This window comes from Artemia sp. Qi Xiang Cuo, chromosome 2, assembly GCF_049724085.1.
Source record: "Artemia sp. Qi Xiang Cuo chromosome 2, ASM4972408v1, whole genome shotgun sequence".
Taxonomy (NCBI): domain Eukaryota; kingdom Metazoa; phylum Arthropoda; class Branchiopoda; order Anostraca; family Artemiidae; genus Artemia; species Artemia sp. Qi Xiang Cuo.
Genome location: NC_142795.1, coordinates 32071475 through 32098001, shown reverse-complemented (window position 1 = coordinate 32098001; position 26527 = coordinate 32071475). Strand labels below are relative to the sequence as shown.

Sequence of the window (26527 nt, the reverse complement as noted above, 5' to 3'; positions counted from 1 at the left end):
AACTCTCATGGGGAAGTTTTCAGCGGAGTTGGAATTCTCTTGGGATCTTTTTATTGGGGGGGAGGGGGATTTTCCACGGGAGAAATTCCCATGGGGGAAATATCACCAGGAGAAATTCTCCATGAAAAATTTCTGAGGGATAAACTTTCCAGGGGGGGGGTATTTTTCCAAACAGGGATATTCCCAACTGACCTTAAGAAGGATCAGAAACTAAATGAATACAAGTCTTTCTTCAAATAAAGTATGGTAAGGAGTATTTTCCAGGCAGAATCGTAAGCAAAAATTTTCTGGGAAGGATCGCAGCAGGGATGGAATTTTCCGGGGGTTATTTTCCCGCAGAAGAATTTTATATGGGAGGAGCTTTATATAGAGGAATTTTTCGTGGAGAAATTTTCCATAGAGGGGGTGGATTTCCTGGGATTATTTGAAAAATGATCAGAAATAAATACAAAACTAGTTTTTCTATCGAAAGTAAGGAGTGACCTTAAACTTAAAACGTAGAGAAATCATTCAGTATATGACGAGAGCTACTCCTTCCTCAATGCCCCCTCTCTACGCTAATGTTCGACCTTTTGTCTAATTTTTTTAAGAACAATTATTGAAACACAAGGGCCATGCCACCCTTAGAGTAGGCCCCCCTCCACCCTTGGTGGAGAGGGGTGGAGCCACCTCCCTCCACACACGTATTCTTTTCCCTTGATGCATCCAACATAATTTTTTAGACAGAAATTTTGTTAAAAATGGTCCAAAGAAAATATAATAAAGCCCTCAGCGTTTACACAACCCCTAAGGGCCCCGGGACAAGGGTTGTAAGTTATGCCCCAGCGGCATTTAAGGTTTTATGGAATGGGTAGTCATATAAACTTCAGATGGGGCTCATTTGATTGAAGTTTAGTGCCCTTTATAAGAGTCAAAAACGAATAGAGGGCAACCCCCCCCCCCCGCGCCTATCAGTTCCGAAAACCAGCATCTAATCAGAATTTGTAGACATCTATTTTGTTCAGCATTGTTCAAAGGTCCAGTAATTATGGCTTTGGGGATGTTACCCCCCTGATTGAAGAGCAACCCAGCTTACCTAGCGTTCCGCAACGTCGCTTGACTCCTGGATTGTATCTTATGACATGCGCAAGAAATACTCTGATTGGCAAAAAGCTTCCAAAAGAAGTGAAAATGCTGACCCACATGCCGACCATACCTGTCAAGCGGAACTCTCGTAGGAAGATGAGCCTTATGCTCTGACAATTAGTTTTTAACTGTTTACATGTTTTTATGACTTTTGTGCTTTCACACTAGTTGATTTTTTATGGATGAACTAAATGAATCTTTTTCGTTTTCATTATATTCGATGTTAACTGACCACTTTGAAAGAGGTTTACAAGTCGTAAAAAAACTACTTTCTGAGATTTCAAGATGGACATATTATAGACAAAATATGAACATAATTTGGCTGAAAAGGACACATTTTTGGATGCTCAAGTGACATATTCATTGACTAAAAAGTTGGCAACCTTGAGAGGCGATAGTTCATTCCGACGCTGCTATAATTGCAGTGTAAGGTAAGCATTGAAACTGAAAGGTCACGTGAGAGGAAAGAAAGAAAATGAAGCGACACCAGCCCAGCATTAAGCATTTCTTAAAGCTTGCAAAAAACAGCAATGGCGGTAAGGAGTTTACTACTATTCTGACGATAGTTTGTATTAAGTGGGTTTTGAAGCACGCTTGTGTCATTTGTAATTAAAATGCAATTCCCAGTTTAGATTGAATAAAACCAAAGCTAAAACTAAATTTGGAAATCTTCTCGTAAGAATTTTTCTTATCTATGATCAATTAAAGCAAGCAGTAAAAATGATCATTATTTGGGTGGGATCAAACTTTTTTGAAGCTTAATCTTTTTCTAGAGCCCAACATAGGATTATTACTAGTTCATTCATTTTATATTCTATTTCTTGTGTAACTATGAGCACGGCTAATGTTGGAATACCTTCATATTCCCGTATTTCCAGAAACAAAAAGTAGAATCCCGCAAAAATGGTAATTTTATCGTGTGAATTGATCATTTAGAGCTTTTCCAGAATTTTTAGCCATGTCTCTAAACTTCAATACTTTTGAGGAGGGGTGGGCAAACTTTGACCTACCAAACAAGTCATGTACGCAAATCATTTAATTAACAAAAGTTAATCGTTTTCTTTTTTTACGAGTTAAACGAGTTTTACGAGGAAAACGAGTTTTTGCGACCATTAGTAAAATCGGGAGAAAAAATGTTCTGATTATGATTTAACTGCCAAAATTGATTTGTGTCCAGGAACAGCGAGATAAGTGATAAAATGAGTCTTTTAACGATTCAAGGGCAATCTTTGAAGCCTTGGAACAGTCGGGTAGAGAGCATTTTCTTGGCACTTTACTGTTAAGGTCACACTACATGATGCTGCAACTAGCGCTTCCGTGTGGAAGTAGTCACACATTTTTTCATTCGAATTCAACAATATTCAGAGTATTTCAATTTGAAAAGTATATAGATCATATAAAAATAGACATCTTCAGAATGACTGGACATATTAAGATCTTTTGCTGAATAGGCAATTGTGCGGAAACGCAGTGTTTCCACGTTACTAGATTTTTTCTCTAGATCCCATGTTTTGAAGGATTGAAATTTGACACGCTTGTTGACCTGGGTCTTGTGTCACGCGTAAAAAATTTTGAACCCAAAACTCAGAAACTCGGACTAGTACAATAATTCACACGTTTCGGTTTTGAAGAATATCATAATGTAGAAAATGAAAATCTAACTTTAAAATATAAATAATATCTTCAGTCCTGCTTTAAGAAAATATAGGGTTTGCCAAAAATAAGCAACTAATCTTTGCACCCTTTTTTGTATGTTTTTCCAAGAAGCTTTGGATCTAAAGCTGAATTGATATCTCTGTGTTTTTATTTCCAGTCCATTGAAGACCAGGATATTTAATAGAACTATGATTAATTATGATTTATCTAATAATTTGTAATTCACACTATCTTTTATTCTGTTTTTTTACTTTTTGCTTATTTCTTTTCGTCACTTCATTTTGTCTTTTTTATTTTAGACTTGGATTTTGGCGATGGCAGTTCTACCTCTGCTTCCAGTAGTATTGACTATGTCATGAGCGGTGTGGATGCTTCTTGCTCAAAGGGCTCGATATGACCGAATTTCAACCAGCCAACTGAACAGGATTCTGTAGACTCGTCCCGTGTTCTTTCAAAGTTCGATATCGACCTGTATGCCGGAAAACCAGATCAACTCAAAAAGCTTTCAGACGAAGAAAAATACAATCTTTTAACTAGTCACTTCAAGCCGAACCAGAACTTTCCATTTCCTTCGAAAGCATTTATCGAAAAGGGAAAAACAAAAGTTGGATCCTTTCAGTACTCTTGGTTACAAACTTTCCCAGAATGGTTGGTCTTCAGTCCATCGTGCATGGGTGTCTTTTGTGCAAAATGCGTTTTATTCACTTGTCAAGCTGCTGGGAAGGGTAGCCATCAGGCTCAAGGCTCTCTAGTCTCAAACCATACACAGGACTCAAGGATTTCCTTTGAAAAATGCGGGCACATCAGAACTCTAGTTACCATCTTGATTCAATGATTAGCGCCGAAAGCTTTGTCTCCGTTAATGAAAAACGAATTAGGAGCATTGTGTCTGCTATATCGAGTGCAGAGGCTGAAATAAAAAAGAAAAATCGCGAAATTCTAACTCCAATTCTGCGCTCGGTCCTTTTTTGCGGGCGGCATGAGTTACCTCTGTGAGGACACAGAGAGGAGAGTAAACTATGCGACAAAACCAACGTAAATGAAGGCATTTTTGTGGTGTTTTGCGTTTAATGACAGAGAGTGGAGAGCAATGTCTAAAAGAACACTTCGAAAATGGCGCAAAATATGCGCAGTATATATCTCCCATCCTTCAAAACGATCTGATCGATTGTGTCGCGTCCATTATTGTGCCAAGCATTGTGAGTGATGTAAATAGTTCAGCAGCATTTTCAATACTTGCCGACGAGACTACAGACATCATAGGCAGCGCACTAGCGCAGCCTAAGTAAAGAACGATCTGGGCACAATATTTTTTTTTTCTCCATACCCAGGCACTTCGTATCGAAAGAGTTGTCGTAGAAACTTCGAAAAGGGCTCATTCGATTGAAAATTGGAGTGGCTAGTGTCCTTTTTTAATAGTCTAAAGTGACTGTAGGGCAACTAGCCCCCCCCCCACGCTCATCATTCCCCCAAACACATCCAATCCAAATTTTTAGATAGCCATTTTGTTTAGTGTAGTTGATTTCCAGATAGACAATATGTTTTGGAGGAGGACACTCCCCCACAACCCTCGGGGCAAGGATTTTAAGCTATGCCCTGAGGGCATATAAGAACGATGTTGGCCCGATGTACTATTTATTGTTTTTTCCTTTAGAGCAGGGCACATCATATGGAAGGGGTCGTCGTAGAAACTTCTAAAGGGGCTCATTCGATTGGAAATTGAGAGTTCTAGTGCCCTTTTTAATGGTCGAAAGTGATTGGAGGGCAACTCACCCCCCCCAACGCCTATCATTTTCCCAAACACATCCAATCAAAATTTTGGGATAGGCATTTTGTTCAGAGTAGTTGATTTCCAGATAGAAAATATGTTTTTGAGGAGGACACTCCGCCAGAGCCCTCAGGGCAAGGGTTTTAAGTTATGACATGGGGGCATATAAGGTTTTTATAGAAGACGTTATCGTAGAAACTTCAAAACAGGCTCATTCGATTGGAAATTCAAAGGGCTAGTGGCCTTTTTAATAGTCGAAAGTGATTGGAGGGCAACTAGCCCCCCCCCCCACGCCCATCATTCCCCCAAACACATCCAATAAAAATTTTGAGATAGCCATTTTGTTCAGCGTAGTTGATTTCCAGATAGAAAATATTTTTTGAGAAGGACACTCATCCACAACCCTCAGAGCAAGGGTTTTAAGTTATGACCTGGGGGCATAAAAGGTTTTTATAGAAGGCGTTGTCAGAAACTTCAGAAGGGGCTCATTCGATTGGAAATTCAAAGGACTAGTGCCCTTTTTAATAGTCGAAAGTGATTGGAGAACGACTATTGCCCCTCTCACGCCCACCATTTTCCCAAACACATCCAATAAACATTTTAAGATAGCCATTTTGTTCCAAGCAGAAATTATACCTCTGAGCAGGACACTCCCCCCACAGTCTTCAGGGCAAGGGTTATAAGTTATGTCCAGGGGGCATATAAGGTTTTTATTGATATCTTTGTCGTAGAAACTTGAAAAGGGGCTCATTCGATTGGAAGTTCAAAGGGATAGTGCCCTTTTAATAGTCGAAAGTGGTTTGAGGGCAGCAAACCCCCCTCTCACGCCCATCTTTCTCCAAACACATCCAATCAATATTTTTGATAGCCATTTTATTCAACGCAGTTGAAAGTTTTGGAAATTAGGTCTTTAAGGATAACCCCCCCCCCCCGCATCCCTCAGGACAAGGGTTGTAAGTTATTCCCTGGGGGCGTATCAGGTTTCTATTGAAAGTGTAGAAACTTTAATATGGCTCATTCAATTGGAAATTGAAACGGCTAGTGCCTTTTTTAATAGTTGAAAGTGATTGAAGAGTCACTAACGCCCCTCTCACGCCCACTATTTCCCAAAAACACATTCAATCATAGTTTTGAGATAGCCAGTATGTTCAACGTAGTTGAAAGATCTAGAAATGATGTATTTAAGGATGAAAAACCCCCCAGAGCCCCAAGGGCAAAAGTTATTAGTCATTCCCTGAGGGCATATAAGATTTTTATAGATAGAGTTGTCGTAAAACTTCAAAAGGGGTTCATTCAAGTCGAAACTGAGAGGGCTAGTGCCCTTTGTAATAGTCGAAAGTGATTTGAGGGTAACTAACTCCCCTCTCACGCCCACCATTCCTCCACACACATCCAATCAAAATTTTCAGATAGCTGTTTTGTTCAACACAGTAGTAAGTTCTGGAAAATAGGTCTTTGAGAATGACACCCCCCCCCAGCACTCAGGTTGTAAGTTATGCCATGGGGGCATATAAGATTTTTATTGAAAGTTTTGTCGTAGAAACTTCAAAAGGGCTCGTTTGATTGGAAATTGAAAGCGCTAGGGCCATTTTTAATAGTTGAAAGTGATTGGAGAGCGACTAACACCCCTTCCACGCCCACCATTTCCCCCAACATATCCAATCAAAATTTTTATATAGCCACTTTGTTCCTAGCAGTTTAAAGTTCAGGTAATTATACCTTTGAGCAGGACACTCCCCCCACAGTCTTCAGGGCAAGGGTTATAAGTTATGCCCTGGGGGCATAGAAGTTTTTATTGAAATCTTATAAAATAAACTTTTGAAAAGAATAGTTTTCATTCTTTGGGCTGACTAAACGAATCTGGAGAAGAACCCTCGAAAAATACAAGATGCAAAACTCTTCCGAAAATTCAGTCCGAAAGCAGGTGTCTCCGAAGCTATTGAAGCTTCTCTGGGATGAGCTGACAAAGGATGACAATGTCAACCTTCAAAATGGGTTCACAGCATGCTTTGACAGAAAGCGTTGCATTGAAAAGATTCCCGATAGGCGATCAAATGACGAAATCCGTGAGGCAGTTGGTGATTCTGTCATAATTTCCTTAGAAAAAAGGCGGTTTGTCACTGTTGGTACTGTGTCGCGTAAGCGAACAAAGCTTAACAAGGCTCCCGGAAAATCACTAGCTGAATCGAGCGACAGAGAAGATGAAGATCTTGAGGATTCAAGGACGAGTGGAGGGAAACCTGACAAAGCTAAAATGAAGCCGAATAAAGGAAAGGGAGGTGGAAAAAAGTTACGAGAAGTCCTGAATCCAGACTGCTCATCTGACGACGCATCAGACAACTTGCCGGAAAAACTGTGCGACGATTCCAGTGAACCTAGTTGGGATGAAGGCTAGAACAGTGAACATGAGGGTGGTGAGAATTCTACTTGTAAGAAGGACTCAGGTCTCCCAATTAAACTGTCTCACTTCTATGATGTGTTCTATGAGAAAGATTTATACATTTGGCGAATAGAAGGCTTTCCAGATGAGGGGATGGTGAAGTTCAAATTTATGGAACGTGTGAGCAATGCTGACTTCAGTTACAACTGGCCCAAGAAAGGTGATGTCAGTGTTGTTGAAGAAAGATATGTTTTCGCTGGACCACTCGTTCGAAAAGAACATGGCCCTTTCCGAATTGCAAGGCACCGTGAAGTTACAAAGTCATTCAAAAAACTTTGCAAAGAAAGCAACTTCTAGCCCCCGGTTTTCCGGCATTTTTCTGAAAGTTCTGTTTTTTGACATGATCTTAGTGTAATTTTCTGTATTTTTTTTTATTTTGCGCAATATAAGTGACCTTTTTTTACATTGAATCTAAGAGGAAAAAGTCTGTAAATAAGTGGTTGTTCAAACTTAGGGAAAGCATGGCCAACTTTGAAAAAATTAGGAAACTACATGAACAGTACATTAAATAAAATAACGTCGTTCAAAGTTGGACGAAGTGTGGGTAACTTTGAACACCATTTTCAAAAAAAAATTATGGCCATGTGGGAAGGGATAGACAAAAATCTGTAGTGTCCACACTCTTCAGTGGTCAGAAATACATATGTAAATGTGTTTTTAGGCTGCTATGTTACCATTTACAAAATTTATTGCGAAATAAAGGAGAAAAACAGGTACTTTTAGTTCAAAGTAACCCCTTTTAATGCCCTTTTTAATAGTCGAAAGTGATTGGAAGGCGACTAGTCCCCCTCCCACGCCCACCCTCCCATTTGTCCATTATGTTTAAAAACTAACTGTTGTCCTAAGATTAAATCAAAATGCCCTGTTTTAATGCTAATTACCAATAAGGCATCTCAGCAATACCAAGAACGACTGAGGGTACTATGTTCAAACTTTTGGGGCTACTTCTGCTCTTAAAATGTAACCAATTCAAAATAGCATAAGTGTATCCAAGCTATCGAATAAAGTAAACAGATTTTTTTGGCGAATGGTATCAAGTTTTCAATTTCAGGTTTACTAGAGGAGGTATGAAACTAAATTAAACACTAGTATTTGTGTCCAGATTTTCAAAACGGTGTATTTTTTAAAAGTTTTTCTCCAGACTACAAATAGCAGGTCAAACTATATAGTTTTGAAAAAAGAAAAGATTTAAAGTATTATTTTCTTTTTCCCTGAAAAGACTATGTCAATATAAAACGAACAGAAATTAATTAAAAAAACTTTTTCCAGAAATAAGTTTGTCAAAGAAAAGTGAAAAGCTCCATTAAACAGAAAATGAGCAAAAATAAAATCAAATAATCTACCAAGCGTGAAACTACCACAAATCAGCATCGATAAATAAATGAAACCCAAAACGAGCAGAAATTACAATAAATAACCGAGTCGAACTCAAAACGAGCAGAAATTAACATGAGTAGGGCTTAAAACCCCTATACCTTCCCAAGACCAGAACATAACTTTGTAATTTACTGAAAAAAATACAAATTAATGTGAATTGTCAGTTCAATATTTATATACTGATATTTAGCAATCAAAATGTTAATATTATTTGATTTATTGAAGTTATGAAAGTAAAAACATTTATATATTTTCAGTAAAGTGCAAATTATTTTCTGGACTTGGGAGGGCATAGAGGTTTTAAGCCCTACTCATGTTAATTTCTGCTCGTTTTGAGTTTGACTCGGTTATTTATTTAATCTTCGGCTTGCAGCGCCTTAGAGACAGAGAGCATTATGGGACTTACAAACTCTAGGATAGCCATCGTGAACATAAAACTAAATTTGGTTGCGGCTGAAACCAACGCATTCGCTTTTGAAATAACTTCCGTATCGCACCATATGCTACCAATTATTTCCTCAAAAACGGACTTATATGAGTGCTGTCGGCATATTAAGCTATGTTCTGATACTTTACTGCAGTCAAAACAAAATGATTTTGAAACAATTGTTCAGAAAGCGTATGAGCTTGCGAAAGAGGTAAATGTGGCTCTGGCTGTTCCAAGGTCTATCCGCCGAAAGTCCATCAACGATGAGTTCATCAAGGTTTTTTATCGCGAGTCATTGTTCGAACCTTACTTTGCTTCACTTATTGAAGAACTTGACCAAAGGTTTTTGCTCCATCAGGAGGCATCTTTCAAAATCGGAAGGCTTTTGCCAGCTAACAGCAAGTCATTAAATATTAATGAATTTATGAACGCTGTTGCTGTTTACGAGGGATTTCACGAGGGAGTCCTTTGAAAACAGAAGTGGCTCGGAATGTCGGAACTACCGCTTCTGCTGAGAGGAGCTTTAGCTGTATTAAACGATTAAAAACCTATCTGCAGAGCTCCACGGGCGAGGAGCGTCTGAACGGACTAGCTCACATGATTCTGAACCACGATATCCAGGTCGATGCTGACCAAGTTTTTGATCGATTTGAAGCCAAAAAAGACCGGACGCTGTTACTGTGAGAGGTTAGGTCGTCTTTCGTTGCTCGTTTCTCTAAGTGCAGTTGGTTCTGTTTTTTAAACTTTAATTGTGCTTCATCCTCTGTAAACAATGTTAATATCAATAAATTTCTTGCTTTCATGGCTGCTATACTAAGTAGACTGAGGCCCCCACCAAAACCAAATTCTGGGCAATTGTCTTTGATATAATATGATTTTTTATTTATTTGGTTCTCTAAAACAAGGGTCCCGTAGGCAAATATAAGGAATAATGCACTTCTTTTTTTTATATTTTCTAAATTCTGCTGCTTCGTGGCAGTTCCAAAACATCTACTCGCCAAAAATAGAAACTCTCACTGCTTCTAACTTTTTTTTTCTAATTCTGAGTTTGTTGGCAAAATTTTGTCATCCATTCTCAAACAAAAAAAGTCTACAACTAGAAATACTCATGACAAGTGTGTATTTTTTATTTCTTTACCTAGCTACCCCCTTCCTACCCCTCACCTGAAATCTTGCACTATGATAGATAATTTTCTTGCTCACATGAATTCTATAAAAAGGTAGAGAGACGCCCCCCCCCCCGAAACAAAATCCTGGATATGCCACTGCTTTCAGTTGAAAACTTGTTTTTTTCAATTCAATTTCTGATCGTTTTTCAAATAATTCTGGGAAATCCGGGGCCCCCTTCATAGCAATATCCCTTCCCCCTTGAAAACTTCCTCTATGGAAAGATCTTCCCACGTAACCCCCGACCCCCCCCCCCACAACCAGAAAAAATCACCCCTGAAAACGTCTGTATACTTCCCAATAACCAATACTATATGTAAACATTGGGCAAAGTTCAGAACTTGCAGCCCTTCCCCCGGGGACTGTGGGGAATTAAGTCATCCTCAAAGACATAGTTTTTATATTTTTCGACCATGCTGAACAAAATGGCTAACTCAAAATTTTGATCAGGTGACTTTGGGGAAAAATGAGCATGGAAAGGCGCCTAGTTGCCCTCTATTTCTTGGGTCACTTAAAAAGAGCACTAGAACTTTTAATTTCTGTTCGAATGAGCGCTTCCGTGATATTCCAGGACTACTGGGTTGATACGATCACCCCTGGGGGAAAAAAACAAAGAAACAAATAAACGCGCATCCATGATCTTTCTTGTGGCAAATAATACAAAATTCCACATTTTTTGCAGATAGGAGCTTGAAACCTCTACAGTAGGGTTCTCTCAAACGTTGAATCTGATGATATGACTTTCATTAAAGTTCTATGACTTTTAGGGGGGTTTTCCCCCTTCTTTCAAAATCAGGCAAATTTTCTCAGGCGCGTAACTTTTGATGGATAGGACTAAACTTGATGAAACTTATATATTTGAAATCAGCACAAAAATCTGATTCTTTGATGTATCTATTGATTTCAAAATTCTGTTTTTTAGAGTTTCGGTTACTATTGACCCGGGTTGTTCCTTACTTACAGTTCGTTACCACGAACTGTTTGATAACAATGGGACCATAACTTACAACCCTTGCCCCCAGACTGTGTGGGGTATTGAACAAAATGGTTTGAACAAAATGGCTTGTTCAAAATCTTGATCAGATTCATTTGGGAAAAAGAGGGCATGGGGGATAGAAGGTGGCTAGATCGCCTCCAACCACTTTTTACTCTTAAAAAGGGCATTAGAACTTTCGACTTTCCACCAATCAAATGAGCCCTCTCCAAAATTAAAATGACCAAACCTTCCATAAAAACCTTATATGTTAACAAGGAATAACTAGAATAACTTACATTTGTTACCATGGGGCTGGAAAGGGGGGGGGGGTGTCAACCCAAGAAGCATAGTTATTTTTGGCCTTTGAACAATTTTGAACAAAATGTATATTTCAAAATTTTAATCAGATGCATATGGGGGAGAAAGGGTGGGAAGGGGTTGGTTGTCCTCCAATCACTTTTGACTCTTAAAAAGGGAACTAAAACTTTGGATTTCCAATGAAATGAACCACATTTAAAGTTTATATGACAACCCTTCCATAAAACCTTATATGTTAATAGTGGACAACTTGCATAACTTACAACCCTTGCTCCAGGGCTTTGGGAGCCTTGTAAACCCTCAAGGTACAGTTATTTGACCTTCAGACTATTTTGAAATAAATGGTCATCTCAAAATTTTTGTCAGATGTATTTGGGGAAAAGAGGGTGTATGTGGGGGGTGGGGCCCAGTTTCTCTCTGATCACTTTTGACTCTTAAAAAGGGCATTAAAACTTCTGATTTCCAGTCAAATGAGCCCCCACCAAGTTTATATGACCACCCCATCTATATGAAGTGCTTCTGGGGGAAAAAATAGTAAATAACAATACACTGAATCCTTGTGGCACTTTATTATAGGCAACACTTACATTGTTGACTCTGACACAGGTGGCAAATTACCAGCCCAACAATGCTTGGGAAGTGTACTGATATTCATGCATACCTGAAAGATGTTAGCTAATGAGGAGTCTATCTGGTGTGCCATTCGTTTCAGAGGCCTTGAGTGAATTTTACCTGGACCCCTTGCTTTAACAGCATCAATTTTACTTAACTGTTTATGAACCATTGCACTATCAAACATATTTTTGGTCATGGGAAAAGAGATATGCTTAGGTGGAGCGATTAGCAGTTACCTGTTGGGGTCCTCCTCACTCAAGTTTGTGGACAAAGATTAGTTTAGCTCATTTGCAATTTTGATTTGGAGTTTCATTATGTCCCCATTTGCTCAGCTGAGCTCTGGTATGAGGTGCCTGGATGGTTTTCTTGAAGACAAATAACTTGAGAAACCTTTCAGATTTTCTTTACAACAATCTGCTAGTTCCTATTCATATGCAGTTATGTATGAAGACTTCCTAAATGTTTTCACTCTATTTCTGGCTGTTTTGTACTTGGGAAATCCTTTTCTATGCAAGTTTTCTTATATTTAACCTTTTCATGCATTCTGAATTCATTTTTGAAAGCTCTATTCTCATAACACAACTATTCTTCAAGACAAGAAAAAAGAATCTCATCTAAAATTTTGCCATATTGTATATAGCTTAAGGCTTAATTCAGGTATTGGGTAGATTACAATGCAAAAGAAAGTACTGATTATTTTAATTGAAAAGAGTATTGAATGGTATTCTGTATTTCCATTTTACTGATTCTGATTTCTGTATTTAAAGGAAATATAGAAACAGTCTTGTGTAATGAAACCTTTAGTAATAGACAAAGTGGTCCAAGGGAATTGTTTCAACCTTTTTCCTTTCCTCAGTCCTGATTTATAAGGTTTCAAAGATTCATAAAACTATTTTCAAACCCTTGGGAAAAAAGCCTGATATAGCCTACTGTTCCTGGTGTTATCTTACTGATATCACAAGAATTGTTTTCTGAAAAGCTAGAGCCAAAGAAAAAGAGCCTGAAAACCAAAAATTAAGTCAATTCTTTTTTTTTGTCAACTAAACCTGGCAAGTTGTGTATTTGCAAGGTTTAAGGCAAGCATACTAAATAAAAAACTTCTTAGATATGAGGTATGACAACTAATATCTCAGAGCCTGCTCACAGATAAGAGATAATTTGCACTCCTGACTGTAGATAGAAATGTTTGCTTAAAGACCTTACATATTATAGCTATAATAAGAATAAAATTCTTGCCTACAGCCTTTACTTACTTTTATAAAAATAAGACTGTAGATTGTCTTTAACAACACAAACAACTAATTAATTTTAATTCAGCAAATAGTTCTACATTTTAAAATTTTAATTACTTGTACTTTAATGCACTTTATTGTTCTGATACACCTTGTCCAACTGAAGAGACTGAAGACAAATAGCCTTTAAAACAGGGTAATACTGCTATAGACCCACAGGCCAATTGGAATTTCTTTCTAAAATTGTTTTAATGGAAAGATTATGTAAACTCTTCATTGACAGAGAATAAGCATATGTAAATAAAGTGAAATACTACAAGATGGGAGCTAATCCAATACCGATTTATCACTTAGTCACAAACACCTCACAACAAAATTAACAATTCTATTGCTTTATTTTGTCCTGCAGTGGATCCAGTGAAAATATCATAAAAACAATATCATATCCAAACCTGTTTCTGCCAGTTATGGGTGGTTTTGCACAATGTACTACAAGGCACCATGAATATGTCAGTAAATTAAGTAAAACACAAGTAAAATAGTTAAATTATGTAAACAGTAAAATATGTAAAATCCCAATTTTTTAAGGGTCCATAAAATTACAGACGAATACCCAATTTTACCATTTACAACACTACCTAGGGACTTGTGAGCTGCTGCATCATGGTACTTCTGCATTGGCTGAGCTGCATTGGGAACACATCTTATTACATTTATAATAAGAGAGGAAAGTATCTTCTGAAACTGGAAATTTATGCAATTGAGAAACAAGAAAACTGCAAACAAATGTCAAACAAGTATTTTTAGTGCAAGTATTGTAAGTTTATTGAGCTACAAGTGGTTACTTTTATGTTTTTTTTATAAAAAATAAATTTCTAAACATGTCTTTTATCTCTCTTGAATTAACTGAAATAATTAAATTAAAATAAAAGACAAAATGGCCACTTGCTAATATGCTCATATAAAAATTCAACCATAAAAAAAATCTAAAACAAATAAAAATTAGAATGAAAAATGTAGCCAAGCTTAAACAGAGAGAAATTACAGCAATTAGGAGAAGGAGCAGTGCTGAATGGCTCCCAGATTTTTCCTGTTTGAAGTGTGTAGAACTATACTGAGTACTACCATGTTTGGGCTATGAATATGTCCTAATATCACACTGGATATACATGTCATTTGACAAAACAAAGAAAAAAAACTATAATCTGAGTTATAAAAAATAACTCAGGAAACAAGGGTGATTTTCAAACAGTTGAAAAGACAAAGAGAAAAGACAGAATTAGATATTTTAGCAAGGACTTCACTGCTCAAAACAAGACAAAAAAAAAAAAAAAAAAATTTTTGAAGTGAATATTAACAAGGCAAGAGGAACACCAACATTCTTCTGCTTTCTTAAAGGTCACTTCAAAAAGTTGGTTTTGTTTGTTTTTTCTTTGTTTGTATTGTTTTTAGTTCTGAGGACAGCTCTACAGAGGCCCTTGACAATCTGCTTTTGTCTTTTCACTTCTTTTTTTCACTGGCTGAAAATCACCCTCATTTTCTTGGTATTTTTTAGTTATATTCCTCTGAACAAAATGTTGCTTTCTTTCTTTGTTTCTTGGTTGTTTATTTTGCTTTGTGTTACCAACCATTATAAGCTGATTTGATATGTAAAGTTGAGTATGTAAGTTAATAGGGATGGTTTCCAAAAAAATTATATTTTAATATCTGTCAGAATGATTAGGAGCCAAATCAATTCGTATAGTTAAGTTTGTAAGTCCATAAGGCTAATTCCCAGAAATCAGAAAAAAAACAGAACATAATTTGCATTTTACTGAAAAAAAAATATATTTTAAATGTTTTCACTTTTTTTTTTACTTTAATAGATAAAAAATTACTAAAACTTTAAGGAATATATATCAGTAGGCCTATATGTATATCAAACTGACAATCCATGGCCATTTTTTTTTTTTTAGTAAAGTGCAAATTATGCTCTGGCCTTGAGAAGGCATGGAACTTGTCAGGCCTAATCATGTTCATATTTATTTGTTTTGAGTTTGACTTGGCTATTTATTGTAATTTGTGTTTGTTTTGAGTTTCATTTACTTATTGATGGTGTATTGTGGTCATTGTATGATTAGGAGGTTATTTGACTTTATTTTTGTTCATTTCATGCTTATTGGAGATTGTTACTTTTTTTTTTGATAAACTTGTTTTGTGGAAAGTTTTTTAAATTAATAGCCTAAAATGGCAGCAAGTAGTGGGTTCACCTTATCCCTATGTAGTTAATGGATTTGTCTCCAAATGTATTATAGCTTACTGTCTATGCTCGTAAATAAGAAAATTTTAGGTAAATTTTTACCTAATCATATTATTGACTTACTAATAAAGTGAATACACCACTTGATGCCTTTTTTTATGCTCTTTCCAAATATAATAATCATTTTTGTTGGAAATGAATTTTACCCCCATCCCTATATATACCAATTCAGGGTATATATTTGCACATTAGGGGGGGGGCAAATTTTATTTCTGATGTAAATGGGAGGTAAGTTTAAACTTTACCCTTATCCCCCTAATGTGCAAATATGTACCCTGAATTGGTATATAGGGTGGGCGTAAAATTCATTTCTGACACAAATGATTATTATATTTGGAAAGAGCATAAAAAAGGCATCAAGTGGTATATTCTCTTTATTTGTAAGTCAATAATATGATTTGGTAAAAATTTACCAAATTTTATTCAAAACATTTAAGCAAGATTGAGCACTGTCTAAGGAGGCTAGGCTACTGGGGCTATTACCCTATTCTGGCCTACTAGCCTAGTGTACTCTTCAGTTACCATAGTCTAGAGTTTAATTCAGAAGAGGCCCAACTTGAGACTACTACTGAGAAGAATACCATTATAAGTGTAGGCTTAGTCTTCCCATAAATAATGGCAACTTACCCAGAGTCAATGCTAACAAAAAGAGACCAAGAAGGAAAATAAGTATTAGGCTTTTAACACCAGGTCGTCGTCTTCTTGGCACTCTTTTGAAGACATTACCGAAGCCTGAAGGGACTGAAATTTTGTATTAATATGGTGCTTTCAACAGAGATGACTAATGCCTCTTCTTGGAGCTTTTTCAGTTTAGACAGCCAGTATCATGAGCAATTTATTTAAAATGTTTGCCAGTATTATACAAATTGTCCATTTTCTGCCGTTAAGGTTAGAATTCGGATTTTCATTTGGTTCAGATTTTTCAAGGAAAGGGGGTGGGCAAAATGAATTTAACTAATATTTCGCTTGATATTTTCTAAAATTTTGTCTCAAAGCCCTTGGCCTTGGCAATTTTTCAGGGCAAAAAATCCCAGGATGCTAATTTTCCAAAACAAATATGGAGCCGTTTTTAAGACACAATTTATACATTCATACAAGCATAAATATATAAATAAACATATAGTTATTTCTCGTTTACAAAATATTTATTGAATGTAATTTTACGTCAGCGAATATAGATACATGAATTTACATATTTCTAAGTTTTCGCTCTGTAAATTCTTCAGAAACTGTCTGAAAATCTAATTATCTTGCGTCTTCAATCTCAATCGGCATTACTGCTGAATTATTTAATGTATTCCTACTTTATTCTTGATATCAGACAGTTTTTTATTAGTTTTAGCCTGAAAAAGGATCTCTCCAGGAGAAACGCTTACAGGAAATTTTAAGAATACTTACAAATTAAAAAAAAAAATGTTCATTTTAATGGCTGCACGGGGCCCTTTCAAAAGCGGGGCCCGATTTAGCCCAATCTCTCCAATCACCTTTTATTATGCCCTGTCCGCATGCTTAATGAAGACCAGAACATAATTTGAATTAATATCAAGTATTTTGAAGGCATCAAGACTTGCCTAATTGTAGAAAAAGCCGAGACAGATAGTCCGAGTGATTGAGAGGCAATTCAGGGATAAGCTCTTTTAGGATTGTATAAAAATGATGTCATTTCATTTTTTGATAGATAAATCTATCTATCATCCATCCATAGGTCATTCCTAAGGTAGAACTAAGGTAGATAGTCATAGAATTAAGGCATGAGATATTGGATTGATTTTGGGTTGACGCGTGACGGACAATATCCACTGGACTTCTATGCAAAATCTGGGACTGAATTTGGTTAGGCTTACAGGTGGCGAACAAGTAAAACCTGAGCCTCATAAGCTTGGCTGCTTGTAGTCTAATTTGCTTAAAAACTAAATGTTTACTTTAAAACTAAACCAAAATGCATAGTGTGTATTTGGTTGATATTAAAACGTCTCAGAAAATATTTAAAGAACAACTGAGGGCATTAGGTTGAAACTTTCAGGGCTAATACTATCACTACTTCTGCTCTTACAATTGAATTACATCAAAAGAATGTAAGCGTATCCAAATTGTCAAAAAGCATAGATACAATGTCTTAGGAATAGTATTAAGTGTTATTCTTTGGGCCAACTTGAAGAGATATATGGTTAAATTAAACAATGCTTTGTGTGATGGGCTGCCTATATTATAGCTTATATGCCCTTTTGAGAGCCTGCCTGCATATAATTTTTTTGTTTAATTGAAACTCCCTCTAAACTTTACCTAAACGTTTCACCTTAATACCCTTAGCGTCATTAGCTGCAGCAATCGTAGTGATGTTATAAATAGTGTACAAGTAGTATATTCTGATTAGTTCAAAAGCCGCCCAGCTTACGCTGAGAGGTCTAATTTATTAATGGAAGCTGTTTCTAAGATAACGATGTCACCCTTTTGCCAATCTTCATGCTCATAGTTCGTTTTGGTAAATTTCAACATCAATCTAAATATTCCTTGAAAGCTTTACCTTAATACCCTTAGCTTGCGTATTGTAATAGCAGTAGTAACATTAATAGCAGTATGCAGTAGCACCACTAGTAATAATAGTAGCAGTAGAATTAATAGTAGTAGCCTTAGCTCTAGTAACACTAGTAGTAGTTGATGTAGTAATAGTAGTAGCAGTAGTTGTAATATTAGCACTAGTAGTAGTAGAAGCAGCAGTATAAGGATAAAAATGTTGCGTTTTGGTTAGTTCAACATCCCCCACACTAAGCCTTTTAAGTTTCAACTTCAAACACCAAACTGTTCCAAACATATTACTGATACGTCCTTTTGACAACCTGCTTACAGCAGACTCTCTCTTGTGTTTCAGTTCAACTTCCCCCCTCAATATTCCCTGAAAATTTCACCTTCATACCCTTAGGCATAGTTGTAATAGTAGTCACAGTAGTAGTAGTAGTAGTAGTACTAGCTGTAGGAGTAGTAGTAGTATTAACAGTAATAGTACTAGTACTAATATTAGCAGTAGCATTAACATATTGCCTTTTGGTCAGTTGAACATACCCCTCATCAAGCCCTGGAAGTTTTAGCTTAATAAAAATAGCCGTTCCTGTGACATTACTGATATCGTCTTTTTGTAAACTGTATATTAACAGTTTTAATTCAGTTCAACTTCCCCCAAAACCCCTCCGGAAATTTTTATCCAAATGCTCTTAGTATTACAAGTAGTTCAATAAAAGTTGTAGTTAGAGTGTTAGTATTATTATTATTATAAGTAGTAGTAGTAGTAGCAGCAGCAGCAGAAGTAGTAGTTGTTGTTTTTTGTTGTAAAAGTAGTAGTATTAGAAGTAGCATGCACAAACTGCCTTTTGGTCAATTGATCCCCCCTTTAAGCATTTTCTGAAAGTTCCAACTTAATATCCACATCCATTCTAAAGATACACCCTTTTAACAATCTATTTGCACATAGTTCGTTTTGATTTAGTTAAAATTTCCCCTCAATATTCTCTCAAATACTCACCTTGACGCGCTTAAACTTAACAGTACCAGTATTCTAGTAGTGATGGTTATGCTAGGATTGTTAGTAACAGTAATAATGTTGCATTAGTAGTACTATTGACATTAGTAGCAGCAGCATTAATATCAGCAATAGCATGTACATGTTGCCTTTTGGTCAGTTGAACATCCACCTCACGATGTCTAGGAAGTTTCATTTTGATACGGTAAGCCGTTCCAAAAATGTTACTGATACGCCCTTTTGACAATCTATATGCACATAGTGCGTTTTGATTCAGCTTAGTTCTCCCCTCAGTATTTCATCAGATGGTCATTTCAATATCCTCTGCCTTGGCAGCGCTCGCTACTGAAGCAGAAGTTTTAGTGGAAGTTGTGGAAGTAGTAGTAGTAATAGTAATGGTGGGAGTAGTAGTAGCAGTAGTCATAGTAGTAGTAGCAGTAGCAGCATGCAAATATTGCTTTATTGTTCAATTGATTATCTCCCTTATCTTTTCTCAAACTTCTAAATTATTATACTCAGTCATTCCTGAGTTATGCCCTTTTGACAATCCCGTTTGCACGTAACGTGTTTGATTTAGTTCAACACTCACTTCAACATTCTTTAAAAGGCTCAACTGCATGCACTTCGTCATTTTGGAAAGTGAGGTCAAATACAACCCCCTTTTGCAATAAAATATACTGTGTGTAAATAATGAACAGATCGCATAGCTTGAATCCTTTTCCCTGAGGGAAGGAGGTAGGTTGACATCCCTAAGGACGTAGTTTATAGACTTTCGACTATGCTGAACAAAATGGCTGTCTTGGGAAAAGAATGGGCTTGGGGGGGGGGGAGGGGCTGGTTGATCTTCAATCATATTTTACTTTTGAAATGGGCACTAGAGCTTTCAATTTCCGATCGAATGAGCTCCTTTTGAAATTTCTCCGACCACTCCTTCAATACAAAGTGCCTTGGTAAAAAAAAAGTTATAATACATTGTGCCAACATCGCTCTTAGCTTTGGCTTTGGCAGCGCTGTTTTGCTGCCCATGATTGAAACTGCCATAGCAGTTTTATTTTGTTTCAAATTTTGCGTGCTAAAGACTGGAGGGGGGGGATAACTTTGATCAATATTTTTAAAATTCTGTGCAAAATTCCGGCAAATCCTCAGCTTTTTTTCAAATTTACGGTTTCGATCTTGGATTTAATTAATTTGGCTGTAACTATATTGAGTAACTAAACATATCAATACCAGATTTCCTTTACAGAATGTATATTTTGTATTACTGAATGTTGGATCTTCACTACTAGATCTTGGACTTTGTATCAAAATAAGATCGAAATTTTTCCACTCTCTGAGATTCCACTGCAGCTACTTTGTTTTATTTTTGATTCCGTCTAATTTTGAACTTTTGGTCCAACTTTCACCGGATTTTGAAAAGTTTGAGCTACTTTCCCTCCCATTATGACGCTCCTGATAATGGAATCAGAAAGCCGAATCAACTTTCATTTAAATGAATTACGGTGTCTATTGTCCAAATCTTGTCCTGGTTAAAGCCTCCAAACTGGGTATAATTTAAATGTTATAAAATATTTGCAAGAAGAAGCTGTCTGTTATTTTTTCTTCTCCTTTCCCAAACCATAAGAGTAAGAAATTCTTCTGTGTTCTGCTGCACACAGAGAACAAAAGCTGCTTCACCACTGTGACAAGCAGTGGGTTGAAAGGTATAATGCTGTAATTACTAGTTTTTATTGAGCACAACAACAGGTATCACAAAAACATAAACACAGAGGGAAGTAAACGCTACCATATATTGAAAAGCAAGAAAATAAAAAATCTGAACAGATTTTTCATTCTAACAATGTTTGAATGTTGTTGCTTGTGTCACCTTTTCCCCGAATTTACAAGTGTGACTGTGTAGTATGTGCTCTCCGAGTTCCAAGTACAACAGAATCTTCTGTTTATTCAGATCTGAAAATCACTCTGGGCTCTTTGAACAAACTTAAACTCCCCCCCTAATAAGTAAAATGTGCATCAACTGGGGGCAACGGCGGGAGAAAAATAATCGACACGCCGAAATTTTTCAGCGGCGCGCCACAATTTCCTCTAGAAATCAGATGTTCGGTGCGGAAAGGAAAGCTGACAGGGCGTCGGAATCTACTATAGCATTGTTTATATTTTAAGTAATGAGATTGGGTTTATTTTACTTGCTATTATCATAAATATCTTTCTCGGTTGTCGGCGAAATAAATTAAACATAACTGCCGGCCAGTTCCGCACAGCAACGTGGGTGACAGATTTTTTACCTTATTTTCAAATGGTTCAATTTAGTATCTTGTTCGAACAATTTTAGTTGGAATTAGATAAAATAAAATAAGTTATTTTTAATTTAAAGTGAGGGGTGACATAAAAACTTAAAACGAACAGAAATTGTTCCGTATATGAAAGGAGCTTTCCCCTCCTCAACATCCCGCTCTTTGCGCTAAAGTTTGACTCTTTCTCACAACTGTGCTTTTCGAACAATAAAAAACTTTAGTGTAACGAGCGGGGCGCTGAGGAGAGGACAGCCCCTTTCATATACGGAGTAATTTCTGTTCGTTTCAAGTTTTAATGTCGCCCCTTACTTTCAGTTAAAAAACTTATGTTTTCTTTAATTTCTGAACGTTTTTGAATTAATGCAGGTGTTGAAGAATCCTCACCGTACCTGAATAATTAAAACGAAATTTGCATATTAATTTTGCTTTTCTTTTAACTAATAATAACCTTATAATAACCTTGGTTTGATTTTTGTTCTAGTTACTTAAAAATGACTCTCGAATAACTGAGGATGTTTAATTAGAACAATAACCTTTTTTAAAAGTAAAAAAAAAAAAAAATAGCGTAAGAGCGAGCTATTGAGGAAAGGCAACCTCCTCATATACGTAATATTTTCCGTTTGTTTAAAGTTTTAGTATTGCTCCTTACTTTCAGTTGAAAAAATAGTTTTTATTTAATTTCTGATAGTTTTTAAATAATGCTGGGAAATCCGGTGCCCCTTCATTGAAAATTCCCTTCCCCCATGAAAAATTCTTCCATGGAAAGATCCTTCAACGTAACCTTCTCCAACCACCCCCAGCAGAAAAAATTCCCCCTAAAAACGTCTGTACACTTCCCAATAACCAATGCTATATGTAAACAATAGGCAGAGCTCACAACTTCCAGCCATTCCCCTGGGGACTGTAGGGGATTAAGTTATCCTCAAAGACATAATTATTAAATTTTTCAGGTATACTGAAGAAAATGGCTCTCTCAAAATTTTGATCGGGTGACTTTGGGAAAAAATCAGCTTGGGAGGGGGCCTAGGTGCCCTCCATTTTTTTGGTCACTTAAAAAGGGCACTAGAACTTTTGATTTACGTTCGAATGTGCCCTCCTGCAATGTTCTAGGACCACTGGGTTGATACGATCACCCCTGGGAAAAAAACAAGCAAACAAATTAACACACATCCATGATCTCTCTTCTGGCAAAAAGTACAAAATTCCACATTTTTGCAGATAGGAGCTTGAAACTTCTACAGAAGTGTTCTCTGATATTCTGAATCTGATGGTATGATTTTTATTAAGATTCTATGAATTTTTGGGGGTGTTTCCCCCCTTTTTCGAAAATATTCTCAGGCTTGTAACTTTTGATGGGTAAGATTAAACATGACAAAGCTTGTATATTTGAAATCAGAATAAAAATAAATCCGTTGTCTTATCTATTGGTATCAAAATTCCACTTTTTAGGGTTTCGGTTACTATAGAGCGTGTCACTTCTTACTTACATCATCATCATCATCATCATCATCATCAAGGGTTTTGAGTTCGCCTTTGTGTTGAACACCTTGGGAACCAAATCACTGATTTATATATGTCACTTCACATAACTTAAATGTTTTTATAGCGTTAAGTCTTTTCCAATTTCCTTAAAGAATTGTATTAAAATTCTGACTATTTTCAGGTTGTCTTCCAAGTCATTCAGCCCTCCAAGAATGGATTGCAAACTTATGGGGTCAGGCCTCCCTCTGAAGAAAGCATATATCTTGTCTCTTTGCTCCTGATACTCCTCGCAATCCAATATTAAATGTTCCACAGACTCTTCTTCCGAACAAGTCATGCAATTGCTGTCTTCACCGTGAAATCTAGCTCTGTAGTTATTCGTGCCGAGGTGACCTGACCTCAATTTGAACAGTAGGCGTCCTTCGTGTCTGCTAAGTTTTTTATAAATTGACTTTTCGAACTTCCCATGCAGCTCGCTTGTAACAAATAAATTGCCAGTCTGATCTCTCACATTCTCAAAGCTTTCTCGTAATACAGCTTCACGCTCACATTCCAATTGACTGAACACTATGGGGGTAGAGCAATTACGAATCATTCCTTCTGCGGCTGCATGTTTGGCTTTGCTATCTGCCAATTCATTTCCTATTATTCCCACATGTGATGGAACCCATTGCAATGCTACTCTCCTCGATTCCATCGACAATAACAACTTTGAATAACAATCAGCTATTTCTCCTGATTTGTACCGATCTGCCTGGAATGACTTAATGGCAGAAATCACAGCTTTAAAGTCAGAACATATCAATATGCCAAAATATTCCTCGTGCACTTCTGATAATGAAAACTCAAGTCCTTCTGCAAGAGCTACTGCTTCTGCTTAGAAAACTGATACTTTACTGTGAAGTTTAAACTGTTTTGAAACATTCATTTTAGGGACAACAAATGCAGCACCAACAATTCCTTCATTTTTTGATCCATCTGTATAAATGTCTAAGTATCCTTGATACTTTTCTAACTTCCATATCCGGAAACAGGTATTCCAATCTAAGTTATTAGTCTGCTTAAAATCCAAACCACATACTACAGATTTCTCTTTCCAAGGAGGTGATAACAGCACTTGAGGTACTCTTAACATCTCAGTAAACTTCGGTTCAATTCCCTGAGGTATTGCAATACTGTCACATTGTTCAAATATATTTGCCTGGAACCTCTTATTTTTGGGGTTTGCAGTGAAGATTCTTCCTTGTTTTAAAACTCTTGACTTCAAAGGGGTGGTTTTATCAGCTATCCATAATCTTTGCAAATACTTCAATACACTTATTTTCCTTCTAGTCTCAAATTCCGGTAGACCACTTTCAGAAAGTAGGAATATCACTGGTGTTGTTTTTCTTGCTCCAAAAGCAATTCGAACAGCAGAATTTTGTATTACATCCAGCCTTTTTAATGTTGAATGCGGTCCAGACCCATATATCACTGAAGCATATTCAATTTTAGGTTGAATATACTTCACATAGAACTCCAATAACATATCTGCCTTCATCCCCCATGAGTATGAAGTGAGCAACTTCATAATGTTCAATCTGTTCATACATGCAGCACGAACCATTTCAACATGTGGGTACCAACTCAGTTTGTCAGTAATTACACACCCAAAGACCTTAGTCTGTTTCACGTACTCAATAGGATTACCATTGAGATAAAGTATGGGTAAGTTCGTTATTCTCTTTCTAGTAATCATCATCATCTTAGATTTGTGAGGGGGAAAATTCAAATCGATTCCCTCAGCCCATTGTTCAATTTGTTGTAATGTGGATTTTACAACCTCCATTGTCTCTTCTAGTGTTCTTGCTACTGCCCAAAAAGAATTATCGTCAGCAAATATCATCCCTTTCGACTCTCCATTCTCAATTGGTATGTCATATTCTGCAATATTTTAATAATCAGGACCAAGTGCTGATCCCTGTGGAACCCCGCGTCTTCTTCTTAATATAATACTAGACTCTACAGAGCCAACTCTAACAGTGTCTCCTCTTCCTGTCAAAGAGTTCTCAGTAACAGCTAATGTCCTTCCTCTGATTCCAGCTTCCAAAACCCCACTCAATATCTAACGATGCACCATTGAATCAGAAGCACCATTCACATCCAAATGGACAATAACCCTAATCCATCCGTTCTGCAATGCATAAGGGGCATCTTGTTTAAAACAGAGCAGGTTTTCAACTGTGCTTTTCTTTCTCCTAAAACCACACTGGATATCTTTAAGAAAACCTCTCTTTTCTATCTCCCAATTTAGCCTCCTTTTTATCATTCTTTCAAAAACTTTACTTAGTACTGGTAACAGTGTGATAAATCGATAGTTTTCTATTTTTGACATATCCTTACCAGGCTTAGGTATCATCAAGACCTGGAAATTTTTCCAAATATTAGGGAACACTCCACAGTCCCAAGCAAGGTTCATTACTTCCAATAATGCATCCATCCATTTATTAGGCATTGCTTTCACGAATCGTGAATGAATCATATCAGTGCCTGGGGAAGTATCTCGAAGACTCGTCACAATATTTTCCAACTCTTTCATGGTAAATGGCTCATCGTTACTATCAACTTTACTAAGTCTCTTTACTTTTGCTGTTGATCGTGCCACCTCATCATGAAAGGGATCTTCTCTTCCGATAGTCTTTAATAAATGCTTTGCACCTCCATGGGCTTTTTCTAAATCACTAATCAATATCTTGTTTTCAAAAGTAAGGGAGGGGCGGATTTCCTGTCTTATCACCTTTTGCTTTCATGTTCTTCATAAACTGGTAAACTTTAGACACTGGCTTCCTAAAATCCAGACTTTCAACAAATTCTCTCCAACTTCTACGTTTTGCCTCAATCACACATTTTTTAAACTTGGTGTAAGCCTTTTTAACTGCAACATAATTCTCGACTGTAGATATCCGCTTGTAAATGTTTTGCTGGCACTTTAACTCCTTTTTGAACTGACTGCACTCCTCGTTCCACCACTTAGAATAATTCCTTATGGTTTCACATCCATCAGACATGGGTATAGAGTTTTTGTCTGCTATTATGATTCCATCTTGAATAGCTTTCCCTTTGTCATCCAAGGACTGTGCTTGCTGCACAATTTGTTTAATGTCCATATTTTCAAGCTGACAGTTACATTCCTTCCAATTTGCCTTTCTAATCTTAAATCTTGGAATGCTAGTATTTTGCTATGGACATGGCTTATCCATATGTACTACCACTGGTAAATGGTCGCTATGCAGTGTAGGATCTTCTACCACCTCAACATCTACTTTGTTGCAAAATCTAGTCCTTGTAAACACCAAGTCTATAGTTGAATAAGTACTGGATTGCACATTCTTTCTTGTAGGTACACCCTTAGGAGTGGCCAAGTATATATCTTCTTCAAGTAAAAATTGTTCTATACTTTTTCCGGAGTCATTAATTAAATCACATCTGCACCACATTTTACTGTGCGCATTAAGGTCACCAACTATTATAAGTTCTTCTGCTTTAGGTACCTCATCAAAAATTTCAGCTGCCAAGGAACCAACTTCCTTGTTGTTACCGCTTGGATTGTAAATATTCACATTGTTGATCACAGTTTTTGAGTCAAGATATAATTTACATCCAATTACATCCACTTCTTCTGAAGGCTCATCACCATAATCAATGTCCCACTGTTCATAATGTAAATTTGTACGGATTGCAATCATAACACCTCCTCCATCCTTTGTTATTCTATCTTTCCTTATTATATTAAATCCATGATATCCTATTTTATTGTAAGGTTTAAGCCATGTCTCTTGAATGCATATGACATTCACTTTC

At 36.7% G+C, this 26527-nt stretch overlaps 2 protein-coding genes across 2 annotated transcripts in view; one reads left to right on the top strand and one right to left on the bottom strand.

Moving 5' to 3' along the window:
* LOC148955147 (xylosyl- and glucuronyltransferase LARGE2s-like) overlaps positions 1–16245 on the bottom strand; it is a 159743-nt gene extending 143498 nt beyond the window's left edge. Inside the window, exon 1 of the mRNA XM_089100559.1 lies at positions 16028–16245. The gene's annotated coding sequence lies outside the window, so the exon portion shown is untranslated. The remainder of the gene's footprint in view (positions 1–16027) is intronic.
* TM9SF3 (transmembrane 9 superfamily protein member 3) overlaps positions 1–26527 on the top strand; it is a 696120-nt gene that overhangs the window by 468564 nt on the left and 201029 nt on the right. The gene's annotated exons all lie outside the window — the stretch shown is intronic.